Below are 25,538 nucleotides of genomic sequence, written 5' to 3'. Positions count from 1 at the left end.
ATTTTTGTGTCAGCTTATTTCTCCTGAGTTGTATGATTTAACCTTGTTGGGAGAGATCTGTAAAATAAATTCCAGTATTTAATAGATATAGAGGGACAAAGTCTAAATATTAGGATTACTTGGTGTACAGGCACAAAATTAATGTTGCCTGGATGAAACTATATCTTTCTGCCTCTCAGAAGCTCATCTGAGAGTAGCTGTACATACCTAGCTAAATCAAAATAGAATCGCAGCTTGATGCAAGAGATGGGATTAGAAGCTATGACTGAAGAATCTCAGGTCTCCCTGATCAAGACAAGATAGAGAGCAGTCATCAGGAAAGAAAGAAGGCAAATGAGAGAAGCCATGACTGAGACTCAACACCACAGATGTAATAATATAGGCAGTGGAGACCTTTTGACATATCCCTTGTGAACCAATTCCATGAAAGATTGTCTTGTGTTTGTAGGAATGCTTGTATTTCTGTGTGAATAGAAATAGCTTTCCATGCAGAGGCATTACAAAAGATCAGAATTTAAAGTTAAAACAGACCAAGATTTTCAGAAGGTTTAAAATCATTAAAAATAGTTTATTCAAGCAGTAGTCCCCTTAGAATTGGTTATTATCACTTTTAATGACTTGCTAGTTAAAATATTAATGGCTCATAACCAAAAACTGCTGGTAATGACTGATTTCAAAGGGTATTATTACTTAATTAATGACACTTCACATATCTGCAGTCAGTTTTGTAGGTTTCCATTTTACTGTCTGTTTCAGGATACTAAGCCCAGTTATTGCATGTGAAGGAAACATTACAAAGGGAGACAAAATAGATGCTTATTTTCTGGCTGTTTTGCATTTTGTGTCCTGTCAGCTAACTCACATCTGAATTTATGTGTCTCCTATTATTATATGGCTTCTTATTAGGATTTTTATATGTATTGAAATTACATGTTGGAACTTTATATATGAAAAGCAAGGCATTTCAAATATATTTGGAAAAGACTAGTAAATAGAAATTTAAAATATGTATTTTGAATCATTGTTTTCTAGATGACCTCTTTTTGATCTTTTTGATCTGAATGACAATTTCATAGAATCATAGAAACATAGAGTGGCTTGCGTTGGAAGGGACCTTTAAAGGTCATCTAGACCAACACCCCTTCAATGAACAGGGAAATGTACCATGATTGTGCTAGTCTGTAGTTTATGCATCATGATGATTGCAAAGGGTATGTTGCAGGAATACAGCCAGTGAAAATAAAGTAAGCTGAAATGCTATATGGAAGGATGGCTATGAAGTGTGGAGGGTATGATAAAAATTTTATATACTTAATTAAAAAGTCTTGGACTTTCATTTCCTATGAGTTGATGAGTGCCCATTTTTCCCTGTGCTTGCAGCTGTTATTCTTAGGGATAAGACATAATGCAAATCCTTTGCAACAGGCACTTTTAACATCTGTAAGCTAGTTTCTGCTTGTCCCTGTACTGCCTCACACACTGAATAACAAAAATGAGACAACAGTTTCATACAGGGATTTTCCATGAGTACAAACTTAATTGTATTTGCATCATGTGGTTTGGGCATCTTCACTTCTTCTGTGACTATGGTTTGTCATGGGCGAGTCCTACCCTTTAAATTAATCTTATTCACCTAGATGCTACTGGGTCACAGTAGCAGAACAGTTTTGGGCACTGTAAAGGTGATCATTCCCTTGACCATAAATCTGACTGGGAGCTCAAGCTTTTAGGGACTCAGTAATGCTTTTAGCTAGTCATATTATCCTTTAAAAACTGTAGCAATTCATGGAAATATTGAAAAATTATTCTAGTGCATTTCTGGTGTTTCTTGTACTTTATTGAGATATTTCAGAAAATAAAAAACTTGAGTGTATGCAACTTCCCACTGAGTAGCTCTTTAACTTTCCAGCTATTGAAATTTTCCTTCAAAGTCAATTTTGATGGGTTCTGCTGAACATGTCTCCAACCTCCCTCATTGCTAGATTCCAAGTTGAAACACTGAGTTTTGCTAAAAGAACAGGGAAGAGTTCAGTGCACACACAGATGGTAAAACCTCAGATGAAATTAAAATAAAAGAATTATTTAAGTTAAATATAATCTTTCACTGTCTAAGAAAATAGGGTAGCCGTACAACAAGACAATTGTTCCTTGCACTCCTGTGGGCTTTATTGCTTTCATTTAAACAAATTTTGGGCTACCAAAAGATGAAAATTTTAATTTGAGCTGAAGGAGTACCATCTGTGTACATAGTGGAATCCTCTCCCTTATGTATTACCTACGTAAATAACACCCATTTTATTGTATGGGGAATGTGATGAAGATAATAAAAGTGAATAGAGACGCGCACTGATCAAACAGATGTTATTTAAGTCTGCCTTCATCTACCTGGCTCATCAGTGTGCTTCTATACAGACATACATCACTCCCAATTTTGTCTGAGCTAACCCTACTTGCTTGCATTGTGATTTACTAGGTGAACACAAAGGAATAAACAGACCTTATAAAACTCCAGTGTTTTTTGTTGCAGATATCTGGAGGTGAAAAGCTACTGCAGACTTCCAGTGGGTCACTTCACTTTTGTCTGTGGCAACAATCAGCCCTGCATGAATCCCATCCTTTAATTTCTTTTCTGTACTGACATTTTCAAATGAGTGAAATGAGAGGAACAGCATACAGATACTGAGGACCGTTTACACAAGTAACTGCTCTATAAAACCAGCAGTACCACATAGCCTATATCTGAACTTCTTCAGATATAGAATAAATTATCTCCACGTAACCCATGTGGAATGTAGGTTAAAGCTGATTTTAATGCTAAACTAAACCTCTTTTGAATCCATTTCAGTGAGATGCTTTAATTAACTAGACCACTTCTGCTAGCCCCACGTACTCAATGCAAATTAATGGCACTCGGAATACACATTCTCTCAGTGTCTTGCTGCTGTTTGCTGCCTGAGAATCCTATCTCCCATCCCACACCTTGCACTTGCAGAAATGATTAACTACCTCCAGAACTCATTTCCTCCTTAGTGGCTTCACAGTATCTTCTATGGAAGGAAAATATGGCGGGTGAGGCAGCACAAAACCATTTTCAACAGCATCAGAACTACCGTGCCAGGGTATTGTTTCTGATACCTTACACTATAATATAGGATACAAAAATGAATTTATTTATTTACATCATACTGTATCAGTTACCTAAGGGCAAAGATGAGGGTCTATTTTGTATTAAAAATATGCTGTTTGTTTTAGAAGGTGGGGGTAGGAGTCTCAGACAGACTCAGAATTGAGTATTTTTTGGTACAGCATTTAGATAAAGACAGCCTCAGAAATGACAGTGTTCTTTCAGGGACAATGAGTTCTCTTCAGAACGCAAATGGTGTTGAGGCCATGATATAGACAGAGTCACACTTGTGCTCTTTGTTGCCTAGAGGGAATGCAGTGTAAAAGCTGGATTTTCTGCTTCATGAGATTCCTATATGTAAAACTTTTTTTTTTTTTTAATTTTTTTTTCTTGCCAGAAGGGAATAAGAAAGAGAACTGCTGAAAATCCTTTCAAGTCAAGTTCTGACAAAATCCAGCCTTCTCAGTTCTTACCTGAAGAACACTGCCAAAATGTCAAGTTGAGATGAAACCCTGACAGGTTGCTTTGGTGCAGGCTGTAGAGAGAGACCTTTGAAGAGCTGTCTTTGTTTCCACATGAGCATCAGGCAGAAAATCCTATTCTTGCTCTTAAGCTCTTAGTATTCCTGGAAGCCCCTAGCAAACAGTGTAGCTCTGTCAACTGGGTGCTCTATCAAACCTCTGTAAGAGAGAATTATTGCACTGAAAGACCTCACATTAAAAGGCCAATGGGACATAGGAGGTGATGTGGAATAATGCTGCTGCACCTACTGGGACAGAAATAAGAGCCATCTAGATGCTTTCTTTCACCACCAGCAGCAGGCAGAGGGGCTGATATAAACAAGAGGCCTTGGCAGATAGAAAAGTAGCAAGGTCCAATGCAGATGGTCTACATGTGCTCAGCAAACTGAAGGCAGATATTGGTCTGGAAGCAGACAACAGAGAGTCAGGAAAGGTATCGCATCGCTGCCCGGAGCAGTAGGGTGTCAAGTTCCTGACAAAAGGAATCTCGGCCTGGCAGCCACACCAGTGGAATGGGAAACTGCTGTTTCCATTGCCCCCAAAACAGGAGCTGCAGGTTGCTGTTCTGTGCTTGTCCTCTACTGTCAGATCTGAAACCTCAGAGACGCTGGTGAAGAATGGGAGATGGTTCTTTACACAGGAAAGATGATGTGAAGGGAAATAAAACCACCACTGGCCTCACTGGCACAAGAAGCACCCCTAAGGGATACCATTATTTTTTCTTTATAGAAACTAATCCTTATAGGAATCAACTACTGGAAACAGTGACCCACTGTGGTTTGCATTTAGTTGTATCTGGGCTTCTCAAATGTTGATGCTGTATTAAAAAAATACTATACAGATGAAGAATTTATCAGAAAAGTTTGATTGAAAATATAGGAATGCTTTTTTGTCCTGCTTTGCAGCATTTTCCAGATGTGATCATTGCTGAATTATTTGCCTACAAATGCAATGTTTTGCCTTTAAGTTTGGAAATTTCCTTCTCACGTATGTCACAAATAGTCACTACTTATATCTTTGAAGTGTTTATATGCAGCGTTATGTAAACTGTATGTCATAAAGAACGGTGTTTCAAACATGCAAGTGAATCTTGTGCTTTCAAACATTAGCTCCTTCAGAATTTGGCTGATTCTGGACGCAGGCCATGGCCACCTGGGCACATCCTCTGCCCACCTGGCTGCACTGTGGATCACAGGGCTGGCTTCAGTTCTTTTAGAATGGGAACTTGGTGCTGTTGCCTGCAGGATGTGGCTCTGCCCATGTAGCCCCTTTTGTACTTTTACCCTAATGCTATGGTGGGGGAAGGCTGGGGCAGCTTTGTGAGACCCTTTTGTCTCTTGACTCCTCCACCCATTAAGCAGCTCCTGCAAAAACAAATAGCAATTTATATCATCCGGGTTGTGAAATAGGGGAAGAATTGAGCTCTGTGTGTTAACAGGTCTACCCATTGCACAGAATTGAAGGTTTTCCAAGTACCTACTGCTGTGAAGTTCACTTAAGCCAATAAATGCACTTATTATTGCTAGTTATAGTAGCAAATTCAGTAAGGTGTGATATAATACCAACATAGCTGATTGGCATGAAATAAAAAACAGCCGGTGAAGAAAAATAAAGCTAGCTGAACAAAGTAAAGTTTATTAATATTTTAATGCTTTTTTTCTGGAACAGGAGGATGGGTTAACTATCTGCTGGAAAGGCAGTATAAATCAGTTCACATCACAGTTTGTAGAAGAACAGAAAAGATGTCTCTCTAGAAGGAAAAGCAATCAACAGAAGGGGTGGAGAAAAAGTATAAATCAGGATGGTTTATGCTTTCTTCCACCTTGCTGTAGATTGCTTTTCCTTCTGTAGCCTCCCTCCCTCCTTCTCCCCCTTTCTCTGTCCTTCACTGGCAACTCAGCTTACCTTCGTATATAACTCTATAAATGTAAAAGTGCAGTTCATAGAAGGGGGGTGTTGACTCTCTTTTCATTCTAAACGGGGAAATGTCGAACTCACAGAAAGTTTTGGATCAATAACAACTCACATTGAATTTATACTTTGCTTCTGAGCTATGAACTAGAGCAAGATGAACTTCACTGTAACCTGTTTGAATCCCAGTGAGTCTGTACTGCTATGTGAGTGTAAGGCCATCTTGATGTGTCTTCTGAAGAGCATTTGCAGTCTTTCACATGGAGATCATACTAGACCAAGCCATAAGCAGTGAGAAATTGCATTGCTGATATAATTGCTAATATGACTTGTCGTGGGAAAGAGACAAAAAGTGGGGTCCTACACAAGGACAGCTTCTGCTTTCTTGTATTTTTATTTTTATGTCTATTAGATTTGGGGGCAAAATTCCTGTTCTTCATCTTTCTACTGAGTCTTGAAACAGTCTCTCCTGTTTTGAAGAGGCTTGCCCTGAGATTGTACTTTTAATGTTTTTTGAAAGTATAATCTTAGTAGGATTCCAAGTCTTAGCTCTGTCTCTGAATGATCTTATAGAAACATGTGACAGCTGCAACCCTTCAGCTCTAGGAACTAATTCCATTTAAATTTTGAGGAGACAATTGCAGCGTTCACACATGTTCCTTGCGATCAAACTATAATAAAAACTTCAGCTCTGTCTTCATAATCCCTTTACAAAAAGCAGTTTATGATAGTGCTCATTCAAATATACCATTATCAGGCAGAAATGCATGTTGCTGTTCCTGAGAGGAAGGATCAGGAGTTGCATTATAATCCAAAGGTAAGGCACATAGTGATGGATGTACTTGTGCTAACACATCTGATAGAAATATGAGATTTATTTCAGAGAGGTGAATGTAGTCAATGAAAATAGCAAATGCAGTCTGTGGACAATTAGGAAGATGATCTCAGCTAGGCTTTTTCTGTACTGCAAATCTTGCTTAGGTGCCTTGTGTGCACCTAAGAGTGCAATCAACAAATTTCCAATAAAATCTCATAAATTTGCCTGTGTCAGCCTAACAGATACAATGTATTGGATAATAAGGTCTGAAAAGAGAATCAAAGTTTCCTTAAGATTTTGTTCTTTAACTCAGATAGCAACTTCACTTTTCAGCCCTGTTTATTGAGAACATATTTCACAAAACTGCTTAGGTGATATCACAGTTTTATGTTGAAATGTGAACATAGCTGCTGTAATGTGTCCTGATTTACTGAAGGTCCATGAAGACAAGCAAAAACAACATCACATTTCATGGATTTTCTTTTTATTCCCGTGGGGAAACAAATCCTTTAAAGGAAATGATATACAGTGGAGCCACACATGGGACTGCAGGGTTTGGTCCTTTGTTATAAAGCCTACAGTGCCTTATTCACTCCAAGGCAAAGAGTTCTAGGTGGCTGATGATATTGTTGCAGAATGATGTATACATTTGGGCTTTTAAAATAGACTTCAAGAGCTCCATCACAGGAAAATCTGTTAACCGACTTCTATCAGTGGCAGTTATTTGCGTTCTGTTTGGAGCTTAGCTTTTGGCATTGTCATCCTAATCATATGGGGTAAATCTCTGCATTTATATAAATCAAGAACATATAATTTATGCAACTATTTCATCTTCCCTCCAAGTTCTTACAACACTTTCAAACAAGGCTGAATTTAACTAGGAAAGAGGCAAGTGTTTCTATTCTCATTTTACAGATCGCCAATTTAGGACATGGATAAGTTTCATAATGTATGTAATGATGGTGCAAGAAGTTTTGGCAAAACCAAGGAAAGAATACATGCAAACAGGAGAAGAACAGTTTCCCTGTTACAGGCACCTGGAATATTCATGTTTTGGCTTTCTTATACAGAAAATAGCAAGATGATTAAGAGAAGAGATGGAGAAATGTAACACAAGTGTCTTTTTTTCCATATGGCATCCAAAATACCCGTATCATTCAATTTTTGTGTTACCTGGTTAAATCTACATTGTAAAGAAAATAACACTACTAAGATACAGTAGAAGCTAGTCGTTCCCATTAAGTACTTTAATTGTTAAAAATAATTATCATGAGGTTTTTAAAAAGTATTTAACCCTTCCTATTACAAGAACTATGCAGCTAAGCAGAGAGAGAGAGACAATAGAGAGGAAGGGAATATTTTTTTCTGTCTCTTTGTATGCTTTCAGAGATAAGACATAAATTACAGTGAAGTTAACAAACACCAAGACCCTTTGCCATTTGACACAAGAGCCTTTTCTCTTTAATTTGGCATCCTAATAATGCTCGGAGTCCCTTCGTTCGAGCAAGTCACTGGCAGATGCTTTATTGTGTCTGTTGTTTCTCCTCTGGGGCTGTACATTAGGTTAAAATATCACAAATAGCTGCTATTAAAGTGTGAGTCACAGTAGCTATAATTTTTCATGACAGCCAAAGAAAATGTGACATGTTTAGGAAACTCTGTCATTGATACTAACACTCGGCTCTTCAGGCAAATATTTAATGACACACTCAGCATGCTGTGCAAACTGCACTATCTACCAAACAAAAGGTTACTACTAGAGAACTATAAATATTCGGAAATGTCACTAAACAATGGGAGCTCTTTTATTCCTGATCACTGAAGGTAAGATAGAAATCGGACTGATATGAGCTGCAAGAAAGGAGAGGCTTTTTACATATGCAGTTATTTTTGTTTGGCTCCTGTAAATACTCTGATTTAGCATATCTACCGTCTGTCCTCAGTGCAGAACCACATCTTTCCTCTTTTAATTTGATTTAAGCTTTTGTCTGGCAGTGAACATCCAGGCTACTGTTCAGCTGCTTTTATTCTACTGTACAAGGAAGTAGCAGATAACTAGCAGACACATGTATGCTCTCTCTGAGACTGCATAGCACAAAGCAAGAAATCCTTTCTGTGAGCAGGTCCTGTGCTACCTGTAACATTCCTAGTGAGCTTTCCTGGCCTCACCAAAGTATGCCTTTGTAGATTTGTCACTATGCATTTATTCAAACCTTATGATTACTGCTAGAAATGGGACTATCGTAGGAATACTGAAATGACAAATAATGTATTGGGAAGACCTAGGATTTATGGATTTTAACATGAGTAATACCAAGTGTTGCACTGTGATGTAAAAGTCATAAGGACATGGGTAATACTACACTCCAAGTTTATGGCATTTGAAGTTACTTCAAATTATCAGCAGCTTGAAGGAGAAAAAGGAAATTACTCTGTTTTATCCACAAAGACCACCAAGGCTGTGAACAGCAGAAGCATAGAATAAACACGGCCAGGGAGCTGGGCTATAGCACAGTAAAATTCCATGGAAACTGCCCACTTGGCTTCCCCCTGTTTCATGTGGGGGGCAATTGATTTTGCCTTTCACTGAATGAGAGTGTCCGGTGGTGAAGCAGAGATGGGCTTTCAAACTGTTCAAATGTATGATGGGTCTTAATCACAGTGTTATGACAGGTTAAGAGTTTAAGCCTGCACAGCTTGGAGATGATGAAGCTGCCTGGGGATGGGAAATCACTGCAGCATATTAGCACTTAAATCAGGGTTATGAGATCTTGGGTAAGGGGAGAACTGAACAAAAAGAGCAAGAGTGGGATGTACAGATATCCCTGTAGATTAAAGCAAAGGGAACAGTTTCAAACATTTCTGTTCTTGGAGGGCAAGCAATGCTGATTGATTTCTTCATCTCCAGAGAAAGTGATAGAAGTTTCCACGTTTTAATTTCGAGGGCAATAATATCACCTGTGCAGAATTGTCTCTTTTAGGCTGTCTCTACAGTTCCCATGATGGGAAGTATGGGAGCTGTAGGATTTGTTGCAGTACTGCTATAAACACAAGCTCAGGGGAAAGCAAGGGCCTTTGCAGCAATAAGCATCAGGGCTAATATGAAGCACATGGTATTTCCACCAAATCAAGTCAAAATGGACTGCTACAGCAGATGATGTTCCGATAGCTGTCTGCTTTTCTGTGTTTCTAATGTGCACAGCTGAGCTACCAAACCATCCAAAAACAATGTGAGCTGAGACAGTGTGGGTTGCTCCTTGTTATGAGCTTCTCTACCCGACAAGGAAGCCCTCCTGAGCTTCCTGTGCTTGGTGTCAGAGTTGCATCAGTGCAAGAAGTTGCTTCAGTTCACCAGAGAGCAAATTTATAGCAGATGACAACTGTGGTATTTTTTAGCACAGCAGGCTCTGTGGTGGACTCTTGGAGACTGTGAATATTTGTCACCAGATGAGTGTTTTCGGAACTTAGTACCCTGTAAACTTTGTGTAGCTCACAGAGACATGCAAAATCCAGGGGAATATGGGATTTAGGATTCACTTCTCTTCTCAGAATTTCATAATTCCTGAGCACTGCAGCATTATATAGCTACATATATACTTTTTCACCAGGGAAAGCACAGCAGGCAGCCTTATTCCTGGATGGGGCACTTGCTTTCCATCTGAGCAGGTACTGGCTGTAAAAGAAGCTTAGGTGAGAAAAAATTCAGACTGATTAAAACTGCTTGAAGGAGCTAACAAATAACTTTTGCAGGGGTAGTTAGAAGGCAGTGAAGAAAAGGCAGGTGAATAAAAAGAAGGCGTTTTCCTTACTGTGTAATAGAAGCATGAGAACAATAAGGAAGGATGAAGGCACAAACCATTTTCAAACAAATGTAGAAAGCAGGGCTAGACATTTTTCTGTATTCATAAGGCAGCAAAGACACAAACAAGAAATAAGCTTAATCATAGGAATTTGCTTCTTGGCAAAAGGAGACACTTGATCCTTTACACCTGGGGTTGGGTGACCACCTTTACATGATAAGTGGGACTGGCAATACCTCTTCCTCAGTAATTCTGTATTGTCAGCATGTAGAAGTGCCATGAGGGTGCAGCCATGAGTGATGAGTCCCAGACTGGATCACAGAGGCTGAACTAACCCCCCATTAAAGCCTGAAAGGTTCAGAAATCTAAAAGAAAAAAATGGATAGGAGGGGCTATTCAGAGCAGTGGGTATGTCTTGAAGGCTGTAGTAGTTATCCAAATCAGTCATCAACATGCCATTTTCAATGATTTTTAGAGAATGCAAAATATCACAATGCCCCACCTAAAAATATTTGGTGATCCCTGGTGCCAGCACACTTGTACAGGGGTGCACTTCTGATATTACCAACGCCTTTGCAAGCAGACAGAGAGAATCACTGGGATGCCAGGAGGTCCCGGAGGCCTAACATTGTGCTGCAAACAAAGTACAACAGAGGAAGATTGGCAGACATTAGAGAATTACTGTCTGAGCTAACATCAATGGAAGCTTTGATGCAAGCCTCATTCAGGGGATTACAATAAAAGGTAGAGTGACTGAAGGTGAGGCAGGCTTAAACAAGCATTCAGATACAGCTACTGATACAGATAAGAGACTTCAGGAGCTTGAAAGCAAGGATGTGAAAAATAGATAATTTGGAGAATTGAGAGAAGATATAAGACTGGATTGAAAGAAATCCCAGACCAGACTGATATAAAGGAAGAACTCTTCAAAAACTGTTAAATTCCCACAAAAGGAACTCTTGAGAGAGGGAGGGAGAATTCCCTGGGTATATGTAGATAGGGGCACTTCATACATGTTGCAGACAGCTATGGGCTTTCACTCTAGCACCCATGGCATTTCCACTATGCTGTGTACCAGTGAAAGTGAGCACACAGCAGGAACCATTAAACTGTGAAGAAGCATATATCCCACTTAGTTTCTATGAGAAACAAGTATGGAGATCAGCACAATAAGAGGGGAAGCATTGATCAGAGAGAAAGCATGCCCAGGAATGAAAGTAGCATCCTGCATAAGCCTAGAATTCAGCACATGGGGAGGTAGGTGCCAGAAAATGGTGAGTCCAAAGAGAAGATGAGGGAGCTGAGTGCCATGTTGCCACTGTGCTATCTGGGAGCCTGTAGCAAGCTCTTCATGACAGATGCACACTATTTCAATAACACCAAGCATGGCTCATTTCTCCCTCCAAAAGTGTGACAGTTCAGAGTAGAGGAAGAGGAAGTGTTCATGTCTAACCATATCTGCCCACAAAATGAGCTGAGGAATTTCAACCCCAATTTTCCCAATCCGGAAGGGCTGTTTACAGCACTGCTTTTCAATTGTCTATTCAAAAGTCATGATCCCAGGAGCAGTGATTTAAACGCTGGCCCTTTGACACCTGAAGAAGTGGAGAGACTTTCAGGATACAGATGTGTTCCTTCTTTCTCCTTTTCTTTAGTCTTGAGATTTGAAGGGAATCTGAATCCCCTTGGGCAGGAGGAGAAGTTGGGCAGGTTTCCCTTTTCCTGGGACATTATGCCAGAAGTTAGGCATATACACACACAGATTTGTTATTGCTATTGCTGATAGAAGAGAAACTTGGAACATCTTTTTGTGAAACATGAAATTTCATTGGTATGTGTTAGGCATGCTCAGAGAACAAATCCAAGTCATGCCTCTGAGGGGCTGGGCAGTGGGACACCTGGCTTACATGCTAACTAGTCAGTCCTGTAAAGAAGGAAGAAGCCGAAGAGCAATGTAAATAAGAAAAAAAAGAAGAATTTAGTTAACCCAAGGAATACCTACAGATAATACTAGAATTGCAGCTTTGCATCCTTTTGAATACATTCTTCCCAAGTCTAGGAAGAACTCAGGTTTTAGGAGCTTAAAATCCTTCCTTGATCCTAATGGTTCCATTACCACTTTTGTGTCTTCAGCAAAACAAAAGGAATCACCATTTCCTAGATTTAGAGGGGTATTTTGAGGTGTGTTTAGTAGGGTATACTTCAGTGGTGTAATCACAAAGTGTGTTTCATTTGCAAGTGGTTATTTCCATTTAGGCAAAACTGATAGGATGGATAAAGGCATTTTAAAAGCTTAGACTACGCACCAAAGTTAACAGCTGGCAACACAGTAATTCAGATCCTGGGTAAAAAATCAGCCAGGAAAGCTTAACAGAAATAAATGTGAAGGAATATGTGAGGAAATGGTGGAAGACTAAAAAGAGCAGGAAGAAAATAATTCCTGAGGCATTAAATAGTGTAAAGATTTGGCTCGCAACCCTGGTAAGTTGGTTTCTGGGCATCTGAACAGATTTCAAGACCAGTCCAAGACCATCTTTAATTGGCTTGAAGCCTAAAAAACACAAATTTGATTTTGCCTCTCATGGGCCTGTCTACTTGTTCTGTATTGATGGTGAGATTTTCACCAATGTGCTGGCTAATAGGTTGGACTCTGCTGCCTGGTTAGTTAGCAGAGACCAGAGAAACTGGGGCCTTAATTAGCAGATAATCTATGACGAAGTGTAAGAGTATGAAAGGTATGCTATTGTCCTGTGATGCAAAGGAAGTCTTGGAAAGAGCTGAATTAAGTGATTTAGAGAGGAGTCCTGGATTGCACAGATAATGGGAAAACATCACAAGTATTAGATCAATAGGTACGGTTCCATCATGAAACCCTTTTGGCTGGAGTCAAAGCTAACCACTGCTCTTTGTATCTTCAGCATATTCTTCCTTTGCAATAGTCCTGTCACTTTTGCAGAAATTATCACATAAATTCTATCTTGCAGGTAGAAAATATAAGAGGTTTGGAGAATGAAATCACACAGAATATAAATGACATTTTAATGATGATTTCTGATCCACTTCTTGTGCAGGCCATTGTAATGAAAGAAATTAGTAAAGAATTTGTGAAGTTTATGGAAGATACAGGGCTTAGTCAATTAAACCAGACTTCCAGCATTAGTATTTCAAGCAAGCCAAGCTACTTGCAAATCATTACAAGACAAATGTGAACTCAGTGAGAAAAGTTCTAATCAGCTCCTGAGAATTTTCTAGCATCTCCTTCCCAGGAAAAAGACATGATGCAAATTACATTTCTGTGGTAGAAAAAAATAGAAAAAGATTTAATACAAAGGAACAAGCCTGTAACACTATGAACAGCTAGAATGGCAAAAGTGAATCTTCTCACCATGAGTGTTACTTCAGACACTTCCACTGTCTTTCCTTATTCACTTGGACAGGAGTTCTAGTCCTCCAGTTTAGATATCATTTAAGGAAAGAAGTCAGTCATCCTCAATTTAAATCTTTAATGTAGGTAATAACTGAGGAGAGCAAGAGGTGTTTGGAGTGTTAATCCTCACCAACTGTGAGCACAGCTGGATCAGAACGCATCCCTTTGGAAAAGCCCCCAGTACATGGGTAACACATCCCAGGTGATCTACACATCTGTGTCTGTACCAGCTAGTGCCCCAACAGTGTTAGAAGACAGTCTGAAATGAAACAATTGTTCTTTTATTTATGTAATCAATGCCACTAGGGTGTATGTAAGCTATGGATGTAGCGGGGCTCTAAACATCTTCCCAGCGAGTCCTGGGGGGCAGGCCAAAAACTGGAATGGAAATGGTTGGAGTATTTTGCATGTAATCAAGACTAGGAAAAAGAAAAAAGCACCAAAAATATAAGATTCCTAGTGGAAGCAAAAATCTTTAGTGCTTTTTTTTTTTTTGGAAACAGAGGAATGTTTTCCAAGCAGGGACATCGTTGTATCTCTACAATGCAGCATCCTCTCCTGCAATCTGCGAGGCAGATGGACACAGAGCCAAGGTATCCAGGCAGCCAGCTTGCTGTGAGGTTGGGGGCCAAGGAAGAGCCAGCTGTTTGTGGAATGGGGGTGACTGCCAGCCTATCATTAGACGTCAGCCATGATGATTCCCAGGGATTCTGGCTGCCCACCAGACTTTTTGCTGTGGATCACAATACCCCATGAATATGTGAATCCACCAGTCTCCCTTCAACGGTTTAGAGACCTGCCAAAACACTTGTTCAAAGGTAGTAGGTAGAAATACCTGTGGACTCCCATACAGGTCTGTCTTTTCAGCTGAGGAGCTGGGGAAGTGACACACCGGTTTGGGCAAAATGTCTTCCCAGCACAGGCAAAAAATCAGCTTGAAAACATCTAGCCTGCTTTAAATTGCAAAGAGACGCATGTATTTAGAAAACCATGCCATTTTTATGTCTGGAAGCAGTTAAATGCGCTTCTCACCTATGGATGATGTCTGGCACATCATTTGTGGGATATATGACAGGCAGTTGTAGTGAAAGGTCTATAAAACTTCTGTTTTCAAGCTAGAACCTTGTCATTGGTCTGGATCTTTATAATGGTACAAAAAAGCAATGCAGTCTATTCTACATATCCTGGTCCCACCCAGAGCCCCTGAAGTGAGGGGCAAATGGGAGAAGTGGTCAAGAACAACCCACTCTGCAGACACCAGTGAATCACGGAGGTGACAGCTAAGATGTAGATCTCATATCAAAACCTTTTACCATCTGTACCAGAATAACCTGCACTTTACATAATAAATCAATAGTTCAATGTCTGTACTCTGACAATCTGCACTGCAGAATCGTACTCAAGAAAGAAACTAATGCGCTCCCTCTCCCCCAGTTGAAACTGGATTCAGACATTGCTAGTAATTAGTTTGTACAGGCTCTGTACAAGCACAGATTAGGATTAGAGTCAAGGTCTAAGAGACAGTCTCACAAAGGGATGCCCTGAAGGCTTTTAAAGTTTTAGTCGTCAAAAATCTCAGGTGGTCCGCTGCCTAGCAGAAGTTTTCCTAAATAAGGCAGCAAACTGCCTGGAGGGGACTCAACAGCAAGGGACCCTTTTTGTGTCCCTTTGCCCATCTGGAGCTACAGAATAATCACGTGCGGAGGACAGCTTGTCTCACGCCTGCAGTCTGACCCAGTGGGCTCATGAGCTCACCAATTAGGCAGACTCTCCAAACCCAAGCAGACAGTGAAGCAGCATTGCCTCGAATGAAGAGCTCTGTAGTAGCAGATACTTTCCTTGGGCACTGCTGCTCCTATTTTCAAGCAGAGCCTGGAGCCACATCTCTCACATGGCTCCAAAAACAGTTTAATGGCAAGGGTACACAGCTTTCTGTGCTGCAGGTGGGCTGTGTGTGTGCTCATCCTTAGACTTTACCTAAATTAATCAAGGATTTATGGTGGGAAGAGGAGACCTGAAGTGCGAGAGGCATTTCACATCATCTGGCAGCAAGGGTGCTCGGCTGCCAGTTTGAGCTACAGAATTATTTGCTGTTGGTTGAAAACAGAGGACATCCCAGTTTTGTGACGGGAGCTGGCAGCCGGTTTCCTTTGGCCACCGAGTACATGCAAGACACATATTTCTTCCTCCCTCCTGTCCTGGGGATGTTGCCAGCATGGTGACAGGAGCAGTGACTTTTCCATCAGCTGAGGTGGGAACCAACATCCCCCAGGCAAAGGCACCACTGACCCTGGGAGTCAGCGGGTGTCTTGTCCTTTCCCTGTCCTTGTGCTGCTGCAAAGAGAAGGATCATCTTTAAGACATACCCTCTCCTCAGTTTTTCCTCTTGGCTCATCATGACACACCCTTCCATCCTAATATTTAGACAGTGCAACATTTAAGGTCTTTGCTTGGATCTAGTCATAAAACTGTTGCTTTCTGCCTAGTGACATTTTGCCAAATACTCTTTAGCACAGCTACGAGCAGCTCAGCACTGTTTTCCCATGTGCAGGCAGACTGAAATTGCACTTCTCTCATGCCATTTAACATGTTAACCAGCTAGGCTTTTTACAAGCTTGTCTTTTAAGCAGAAACATTCACACTGAGTTCTGAATCCTGAGTCAGATAATTTCCCAAGGCTTCTTTAGTGCCCCAAAATCCCAAATTATCTTGTAGCCAGTGTAGCTGCTGTCAGTTGCCCCTGATTATTTTTTGCCCTTCGTTTCTTCATTTCACATACGTCTCATAAGATGAGGAAAAATACATGTGTAAGGTAAACCAAGTTTAATTTACTGTGCCAAATAATGAAAAGAATTTATTTCATGGATTTTTCATTTTATGTTGAATGCAATAATGATCTCAATTCTTAACATTTACCTGAAGTTGCAGTATTTCCAGTTTATTGTGCTAGAAAGTCAGGGAATCCAGGGGCACTTACTGCATAATTTAGGCCCCATTTGTTACAGATTGCACAGGGTCTTATCCATTGGAATTATGGGGAAACAGATAATTAGCAAGATCTATGGTAACTTCAAGGTGGTTACTGGATGGGAGCTGCCTTCTAGCAGACACTAAGGACGGGGCAGTGCAAACGTAATTAGCATTCAAAAATACTTTAAACCGTGGACATCACAGACAGTCTGGGCAAGAAGACTTCCATCTAACCGTATAGCTACATAAAATACCCATATAAATGGTAATAGGCTGTATTCCGCACAAAAGAAGACAGCCATTGAATAAAGAAGACACTTAATTTTACATGCATCTCTCAGTGTTACTGAATATCTCTTAAAGTAATCTGCATCCCACATGCCTGGTTTAGGGATTGAAATTATGATGAGTTAATGGATCAGTTTTATTCAGTGCTGGCTATTTCCAGAACCCAGCAGACAATTACATTTTGTGCATATGCGGATATAGGAGAAGGCTCATGGTTAAAGTGATAATTAATGCAACATGGTAATTAATGCAGTACCAAAAGATTACAAAGGCAATGCTATTGATAGAGATGAGAGGACTTTTGAGGTTACAATGTGAAGAGAGTGCAGAAAATAATCCTTCAAGAATCAGCACTAGAGACCTGTATCACTCTCTTCTTTGCTCACGGCTACTACAAAATACCATCTTTTATTTGCTTTGGTATAATATCATCATGTGAGATAGATTTAGCTGGGGTAACAATTATAGACTATTGCTCAGTTTAAGACAATAATCTTCTGACATTTTGCCACAGGTAGAAAAGGGATGAAAGGTTTGACTCAAACAGTGTGACCATATGGTCGACCTAAAGCTACTGAGATTTACAGAAATATTTTCATTAATACTGTAGTATTTGGGTCAGCAGCTAGTACAAAGCATACAAAAACCATGCCTGCCCTCCGCTTGTTGTAGTCAGGGTCCAGTATCCATGAATAGCTGGTAAAACAACAAAGGCTGAATGGTTTTTGCTTTTCTGCTCCTACAGGAATGTGATCCTGATCTCTCTGCTTCCAAATGAAACTGTTTCTAACACCATGCAGCACTTAAAAATCCAATACTAAAGCCAGCTGTGTCTCAGTGTGGATTTTTTTTAAGCAATACTGCTATAGGGAAAAATGGATGGGCTATGTTCCCATGGCACTGCCAGTACTGTCACATGCTGATTGTAACTTACATATTACAGTTTGTTTACACACCATTATCCACATTCTGATCTATATGACAGTAATGTAATTTTGGGCTTCAAGATCATCATGTTCTCCTTCTTCAAGCCAAAGACAAAGAAGAATATTTGGTTCGAAATTGCTAATAGCTTTTGCTCAAAGGCCTGCTATAAAGAAAATAAATATGCCAGACTGGCATTTCCTGATTATATGCAACAAATAAACCCTCACCCTTTTAAAAGGAAACTTTATATTATCTTGACATTAGAAAATCTTCTACAGCTTTCTTGTGAAGTGACCTCAGCTAAAGTTGGACCAGCCATAGATAACTGAGTTCACAGGTCTTGCAACAGATAAGGCCTTTTAATTTTAAAATGCTTTTAGGATAATTGCATTATTTACTAATTAGGAGTGCTTGATATTTATGAAGATCATAATTCTGTGTGCACACAAGCTTAGAGAGAATAATTCCCTTTCCCTTCCACTACATCCCTTGGAAATGGCTTTGCACCCCACTCCCCTCTCAGGAGCAGAGCTGGGTAAGGAAAGGAGTTATAGGAAAAGGCACTGTGTTACTGCTACAGTGGCATTGCTCATTCCTCCATCTACACCATACGTTTGCCATCACTGTCCAAGAATGGAATAATATGAATCTTACACCTGTAAGGGAATAGTTTTTTTTTGCATAAAGACTAGATGGTATAGCCAGGAGAGCATTAAACTAAGGCAGAATAATAGGGAAGGCTAGTACATAGTAGAGATCCTTAGTGTGGGGACATGTGCTCTAAGGGCCTTCTTGAAGTAGTAGCACAATGATCATTAAAGTTCCTAAAAAAATCAAAATTAAAAATACTCTAATTCAGAAGCCACTGCAAAGTGTATTTATTTCCAGATTTATTATGGAAGATAAGGTGAAATAATCACAGGACTGAAAGACTGTGTTTGTATAGAGACCAAAATTGTGATGATTACATTTATTGTGGCCATTTTGGAATATATGTTTTGGGTATTTCTGAAGGAGTCAAAGAAAGCAGAATGAGCTGGAAGACAAAACATTGCTGTAAAATGCAATGTATATGTCTTTAAGAAGGTTTGTTATACAATAAGATAGCTGTGAGTCCACAGTCAAAAGAGGAGCAACTTTGTCCCTAGATCCTTTTATTGCAGGGGTGACGTGAAAGAAGCTGTCACAAATGGGGGAAATCCAAAAAATGTAACACAAGAGAAAAGAAAGAAATGGATGATAATCGATATAATGTGTGAAGTGAACATAATTGATAAGAGAGGCTAATAACATCATGGATTTGTCTCTAGGCAGCATAAAATAAGGAGCTTTCTAAAAGTATATTAGGAACAAATGAAATCCCAGCAATAATGCAAGCCCATTACTAGAGATGATAATGCCATTAATAATAAGACAGGAAATGCAAGAGTGTACAATAAATAAACCCCTGTTCTGTTTTCAAAATGAAACAAGAGGAAGTGCTTCTTTCACATGAAGATGATGAAGTACTCAGTTAAGAGCTGAGAAACATATTAAAAAACTCTAGCCCTTGTACAGAGGATAAATTGTTTCAAATCAGAAGGCCTGGATAACTTATATCTAAAGATTACAAAGAATTACTTGAAGAGATCTCTGCCCAGAGCACCAACAATGTCCTGGGAGGCTGGAAGCAAGCCAGTCTTAAAAGAGTTGTGAGGTTATCCAGGTCTCTAGCACAAGCAGTCTCTAGGCAATCAGTGCCAGACAAAGCAGTACTAAACCAAGACGGGGTCCAGTTAATTATTACAACAAATATGATTCTGTAATAATCTCAATTACATGCATGGGAATTATCAATTTGGTTGATACATCTATTCTGGTAAATCAGGCTTTTGTAAGGTGCTTGCCTTATTACTGCCAGGCACAATTAATGCCATCACACAGAATCAGTGAAGTGTGCATCAAAGGGATTACTGCTGGTCTGATAGACAGATCTGTGAAAGTTGGGACCGATAATTGTCTGCTAATATAGGTGTTTCCTGAGGTGTTTTACAGACTCTTGTGTTATTCAATGGCACAGAAACAAACAGAATTGCCACCACTGATAAAATGTTTATTAATATAAAAATTAGGTTGACTCCCCCAAACGAACTGAGGTGTAATACAACAAATATGAAGTTATGAACAAAATATGCAAGGAAGGTTTGAAGAGAGTTAGAAGTACCTCAGTAATGGTGACTTAATTTTTTAATATAATGTCTCTATTTTTCCCACATGCCCATGCCAAAGTCATGTTTTCTAAGGTGTCCTGGGACCGATGCAGGTGAAAGGACTCAGAATATGGCATCCTCCATCCTGCCACCTGAAACATTAAACAGGCGAATTGTATAAATGCTTATTGCATTCCCTCCCTTCCCCAGCAAAATATGAAACGGCAGCAACCTTTTTTTCCTGAAGGATTTCTGATACAGGGAAGTACAATGCTGGCCTTTAAACCATAACCAGGATGCATCCTAGCAACGGAGATAAGAGATTCAGCTGTGTTGTCTTCCAGCCAGCAAGTCACTGCCATCATTTCTTGTGTAGCTTCTGAGACACTACGTAAACGCTAATCAAGAAGCGTATGTGGGCTGTGTAAAAGGTATATTCAAACTCTCCTGATGAAACTGTCCCATCATTCAGCAGAGTGTAAAAAAAAATAGTGCAAAAATCCCTGGGTCAGAAAGTCAGCACAGCTGCGTTGTGGGAGGCCCTTTGCTTACTTGAGTGCTGGAAAGTGCAATCTACGACCAGCTGCTAGAAAACATAAATGGGCAGAACAAACTGGATTGGAGCCCAGGACTGACTGGCACATAACATATCTTGAGTCATCTTGGCTTTTTTTCTCTCTCTCCCTTGCTCTTTTTTTGCAAATGGTAAACTTTCATAAGGACTGCAGAGCAGTTCCCTACAGACAGGAGATGTCTGTAAGCATGAGAGAGCATGGAGATACAGATCTAAATCAGATGCAATAGGAGTTTAGATATTAAGTAGATGCAAGGAATTTAACCTGATCTCCACAAGCCAGGTTGTGCTGAGTGGCAGGTCCCCATGGGAAAGAGAAGATGCAGTCAGCCATTGTGTTGTCTTTCCACCCATGCAGGAAGAGAAAGGCCAGTTTCCTTTTCATGACACCTAGATGCAGGAGACTTTGCTGGGCATTGTAATGAAATGTGGTCCTCTTCACCTGTATGTGGTATTTGAATCTCAAAGAGAAACAAAATATAACATATAATACTATATTATAATATAATACTATATATAACAATATATTGTTCTTAATGAACTAATTTGAAAGGGTGTTGCACTACCAAACTGCCTGCTAATTACCAGCTGACCTGACTGTGCACGGGCTCTCCATTTACCTGTGTGTGCCCTGCTGACCTGTCACAGGCAAGACATGGTGAACAGCAGCTGATGGTGGATCTGAGTAGAATCATAGAATCATAGAATAGTTAGGGTTGGAAAGGACCTTAAGATCATCAAGTTCCAACCCCCCTGCCATGGGCAGGGACACCTCACTCTAAACCATATCGCCCAAGGCCTCGTCCAACCTGGCCTTGAACACTGCCAGGGCTGGAGCATTCACAACCTCCCTGGGCAACCCATTCCAGTGCCTCACCACCCTAACAGGAAAGAATTTCCTCCTTATATCCAATCTAAACTTCCCCTGTTTAAGTTTTAACCCTTTACCCCTTGTCCTGCCACTACAGTCCCTAATGAAGAGTCCCTCCCCAGCATCCCTATATGCCCCCTTCAGATACTGGAAGGCTGCTATGAGGTCTCCACGCAGCCTTCTCTTCTCCAGGCTGAACAGCCCCAACTTTCTCAGCCGAAGGAGCAGCAAGATTAAGCTTTTGCCCTACCTGACTGTTTCACCATCACTTGCTTCCCTTAGCATTGCACTCACTTTGCCTTTTCCATTCCCACAGTGTGGTAGCAGCTGGCCCAGGAAGGTTGAGCAGAAGGTTGGGTCAGTCCCAGTTGTGTCACTCTTCATGGGCATTACCCACAAAGGTCTCTGGGTGCCCTTGACATTCATGTCCATCCATCTCCCTGATCTGCAGGATCTTCATTTACTTCCAGGATCTTTCATCCAGCCAAAGTCTTCATCCCCATTCTGAGGACACTTTTTCTTTCCCAGAGTGAAGACAGTCTATCTGCAGGAGCAGAATGTATAATCAGTCCCCTAACCACTGGTCCTGCCTCATGTCTCTTCAAAAATAGTGGCATTCGAGACATGCCATGTCTTCCTAGTCCATCTGTTACTAAAATGTACAGCTAGACCTTACTACCTGTACCTAGCAAGTAGGAGGCTTCTGCCTTAAAGGCCAGAAATTCAGTTTTGGGCATTCACTCACACACAGTCATGTGTCTCTTGTCCATATTCACCATTTAAGCCATATTTTTGCCTACAACACTACCCAGTACAAGCCAAATTTTGCCCTGTATTGCTTTGAGCATTTTCTTACTGAGTAGTTCTAGGCAGCTCTGTGGACAAAATTAACTCTTCTCAGTACTTAGCCCTGACCATCACCCTGTGGCCTAAATCAGGGCATGTTGCTATGGGACTGTAGGAAGAAAAACCTCCTTTGGATCTTCTGGTAAACTCAAAGAAGCAGCTCTGCAGTTAGCACAATCCAACCTAATCTTCAGATGGTGCATAAACATGGGGAGAGAAAAGTAAGAAGTAGCTTTCCTGTTGAGAAATGAACTACAATTTTCTCTTTCTCAGTGTGTTCTCGTAATCCCCTTATTTCCTTTCATTATTTGTCAGTTCATCATTCAGAATATATTTCATGATTGTATTTTTGATTCCAATGGGATCTTTGACTAAGCTGTATGAATCACATGCATTTACGAAATTTAGATGAGAAGTATAATGAATACAATACTCTTGCAAGTCTCTGATATTAACAGTATGTTGAACAAAGATATCAGAACCTTAGAAAAGTGGTAGGTGGTAGTGTTACAACAGAAAATATCAGAAATAGGTGGTAGAATATAGTGTTTCAACAGGCTTAACTTCTATAACAAAATACAATTTATGTAATAGTTTCAAGAAATAATCTTCCACTAATTCTTTCTCTCCACTAATATATAGGACTCATAAATTGAGTGAAAATTTGGAAACTGGCTGTCATGAACAAGCTTTAATTAAAAAGAAAATCAAGAAATGAATAACACCTTGCCTAAATGTCGTCAGTGCAGATCAACACATGTTATTGAATCAACAGGTCTTACTAACAAATGTTAGTAAAATAACTGGTAGAATGACTCATGCCAGTGAGACAGACGAGTAAGTATCAATATCTAAATTTTGAAGAAGAGGAAAATAATATCATAGGAAGCCTAAGGATCCAATCCAGAAAAGTTTGAGTTTTCCCTAAGTTTTCAGTCATGAAGTCATTAAGAACTGAAGATGCTCATTTCTTTGCTAAAATTAATTGCCACAAAATGTAGCAGATGCAAAAATATCAATGGATTCTAAAAGCAACTGAAAACATTAATGAAAGACTATTAATTAACCACAGAGATATGGCTGAGGCTCAGGAAATTCAAGAACATGAGGAAGCATCACTATATTCTTCCCTTGCTCACGTATTCCCTTGCTTATCCAGGATATTGGGGAATATGAACACTTGGTCAGATCCAGTAGAAACATGCTTGAGTTTTTGTTTTGTTTCTACCTTCTTAGAGAATCTATGTGATATGTCAATGAATTTAACTTCTGAAAAGAAAAAAAGGCAGATCAAGTGTCAGCTGAGTTACTATGAGCTGTTTTCCGCTTTGCAAAAGGGCAGGGCTTTCTCTGCAAACAACTGCACACCAAGCATGCAGCAAAGTAAGCTTCTTGGGAAGTAAATGATCCAAGAACAGTTTAACTGTATCAGCATACTCCATACTCCAGGGATTTAGCTGAAGCAGAAGGATTTGCATGGTATGAAGGTCCTCAGAAACCTCTCAATAGAAAAAAAGGGGTTTTTTTCTTTCACATGATGTGTGGTCCAGAAGCTGCTACTTTAGAGTTTCTATTCTTTCAACAACCCAAATTACTGGAGGACACTAAGTAGTCTGAAAGCTAGCTACGTTTTTAATAAGCTCTGCATATTTTGTTTAACGTGCAGTCTCAGGGGAAATGGTTATTCAGAAGGGTTAAGCACTGCTCCTGTTCTGTTTCTGAAAAGCCAGGAATTTGTAGTGCAGAGGAAGATAAAACTTCTGTTTAAAAAAAGTGATGCAAATATTCAGATTTGCTGCAAATCCTGATGCAGGATAACGTAATGGGAGCTTTTGAAGCACACCTTATATTCTGTTTTCTGACCTGTCTGGAAACTATAGGCATGGCAAAGTTGGTCAACAGTGGTTGATGTATTGGCAGTTCTTTGACAGGTCTGGATAACCAATATAATGTGGGCATCATTCACCTCCATTTGCTTTAGGTCATACTTTATTCTCCAGTTCATAGCTTCATAAAGCTGTGGAATAGCCTTTCTCTAGGAGAACTCATGAAAAAAGAACATAGTAAAAAGGATTAGATGTAGCTATAAATATGATAAATGGCTTGCTAGAAACTACATTAAATAGCAGCAATATCAGCCCAGAGATGAGTTCTGCAACATTCTTATTGCAAGCCTATGTGAATGGATGATTCACTATGTGCTTGCTTTTCATGGACATCATTTAATGGAACATCCTATGTCACTAGTCATTTTCACTCCAAATACAGAAGACTTGTGTGTTGCTGTTTACCATTTCATCACACTTTCCTCATTCTCCAGACCTCTATTAAATGATGGGAAAAGAAATCAGATATGGTACAAGTTATGCCTCCAATTCCTTTATCCAGAATCACTTGACTGCCCTGGGTTTTTTATGCTGTTTTTGTTTGTTTGTTTTTGTTTTATTTCATTAATTTTCTAGTCTTTGTCCAATAAAGAATTTTTTCCCCTGTGCTTCTCTGTACCTTTATCCCCCAGAGAGCAAGCCTGGCTACTCAGCTTAGTGCTGAGTTGTGTAGTGAGATCCTGAGTACTTGAGTGCAAACTGTGCTTTTTAGGCAGAAGCTCTGTTTTCACAGTACTCCAGGGATCCCCACTGAAAACCTACATGGCAGGCAGGCTCATAGATGGACTGCATGTGTAGGGTTACGCTATATGGAGTTAGTAATTGCCAGAACTCAGGTCACCACTGCATACGAACTACATGCAAACATAAAAGTCAAGGTCCCATCAGGAAGGCTTGCTGCCATATTTTTCCAGAGAATGTTGTCTTCTAAATATAAACTTCAAGTATTGGTATACTATAGATAAAGAAAAATCACATATTTTTTAAAGAACATCTACTTGACAGTAGAAGTTGCAGAGAGGAAAGAATAAAATAGGAGCGCAAACCTCAGTGATAAAACTAAACAAATATCACAGATCCTAGACTCTTTGGAAAAGAATTGTAACAGGAAAGAAATAGAACTTTCTTAGGCAGTAACAACAAAAATCTGAAAATAGCAACAGAAAGTCTACTGTCAGGATGACTTTATTACCATAATTGATAAGTCTGCTCTCTGAGATCATAGCCTATTTAGGGATTTTTGTTGCAGAATTGCTCGCAGCAATGTATCTCATTCAGCCCTTCAGCCTCTCTGATGCACCAAGCTTGACCCTGTGTCTTGGAAATGTACTCACTATCAGTCAAGCTTGTTCGCATTAATGTAAACCACTTTTATTTATCATAGTAA

This window comes from Neopsephotus bourkii, unplaced genomic scaffold (genome assembly GCF_033783945.1).
Source record: "Neopsephotus bourkii isolate Nb327-2 ecotype Australia unplaced genomic scaffold, CSIRO-AGI_Nbou_v1 NB_1053, whole genome shotgun sequence".
Classification (NCBI taxonomy): Eukaryota; Metazoa; Chordata; class Aves; order Psittaciformes; family Psittacidae; genus Neopsephotus; species Neopsephotus bourkii.
Note: the sequence above shows the minus strand (reverse complement) of the source record.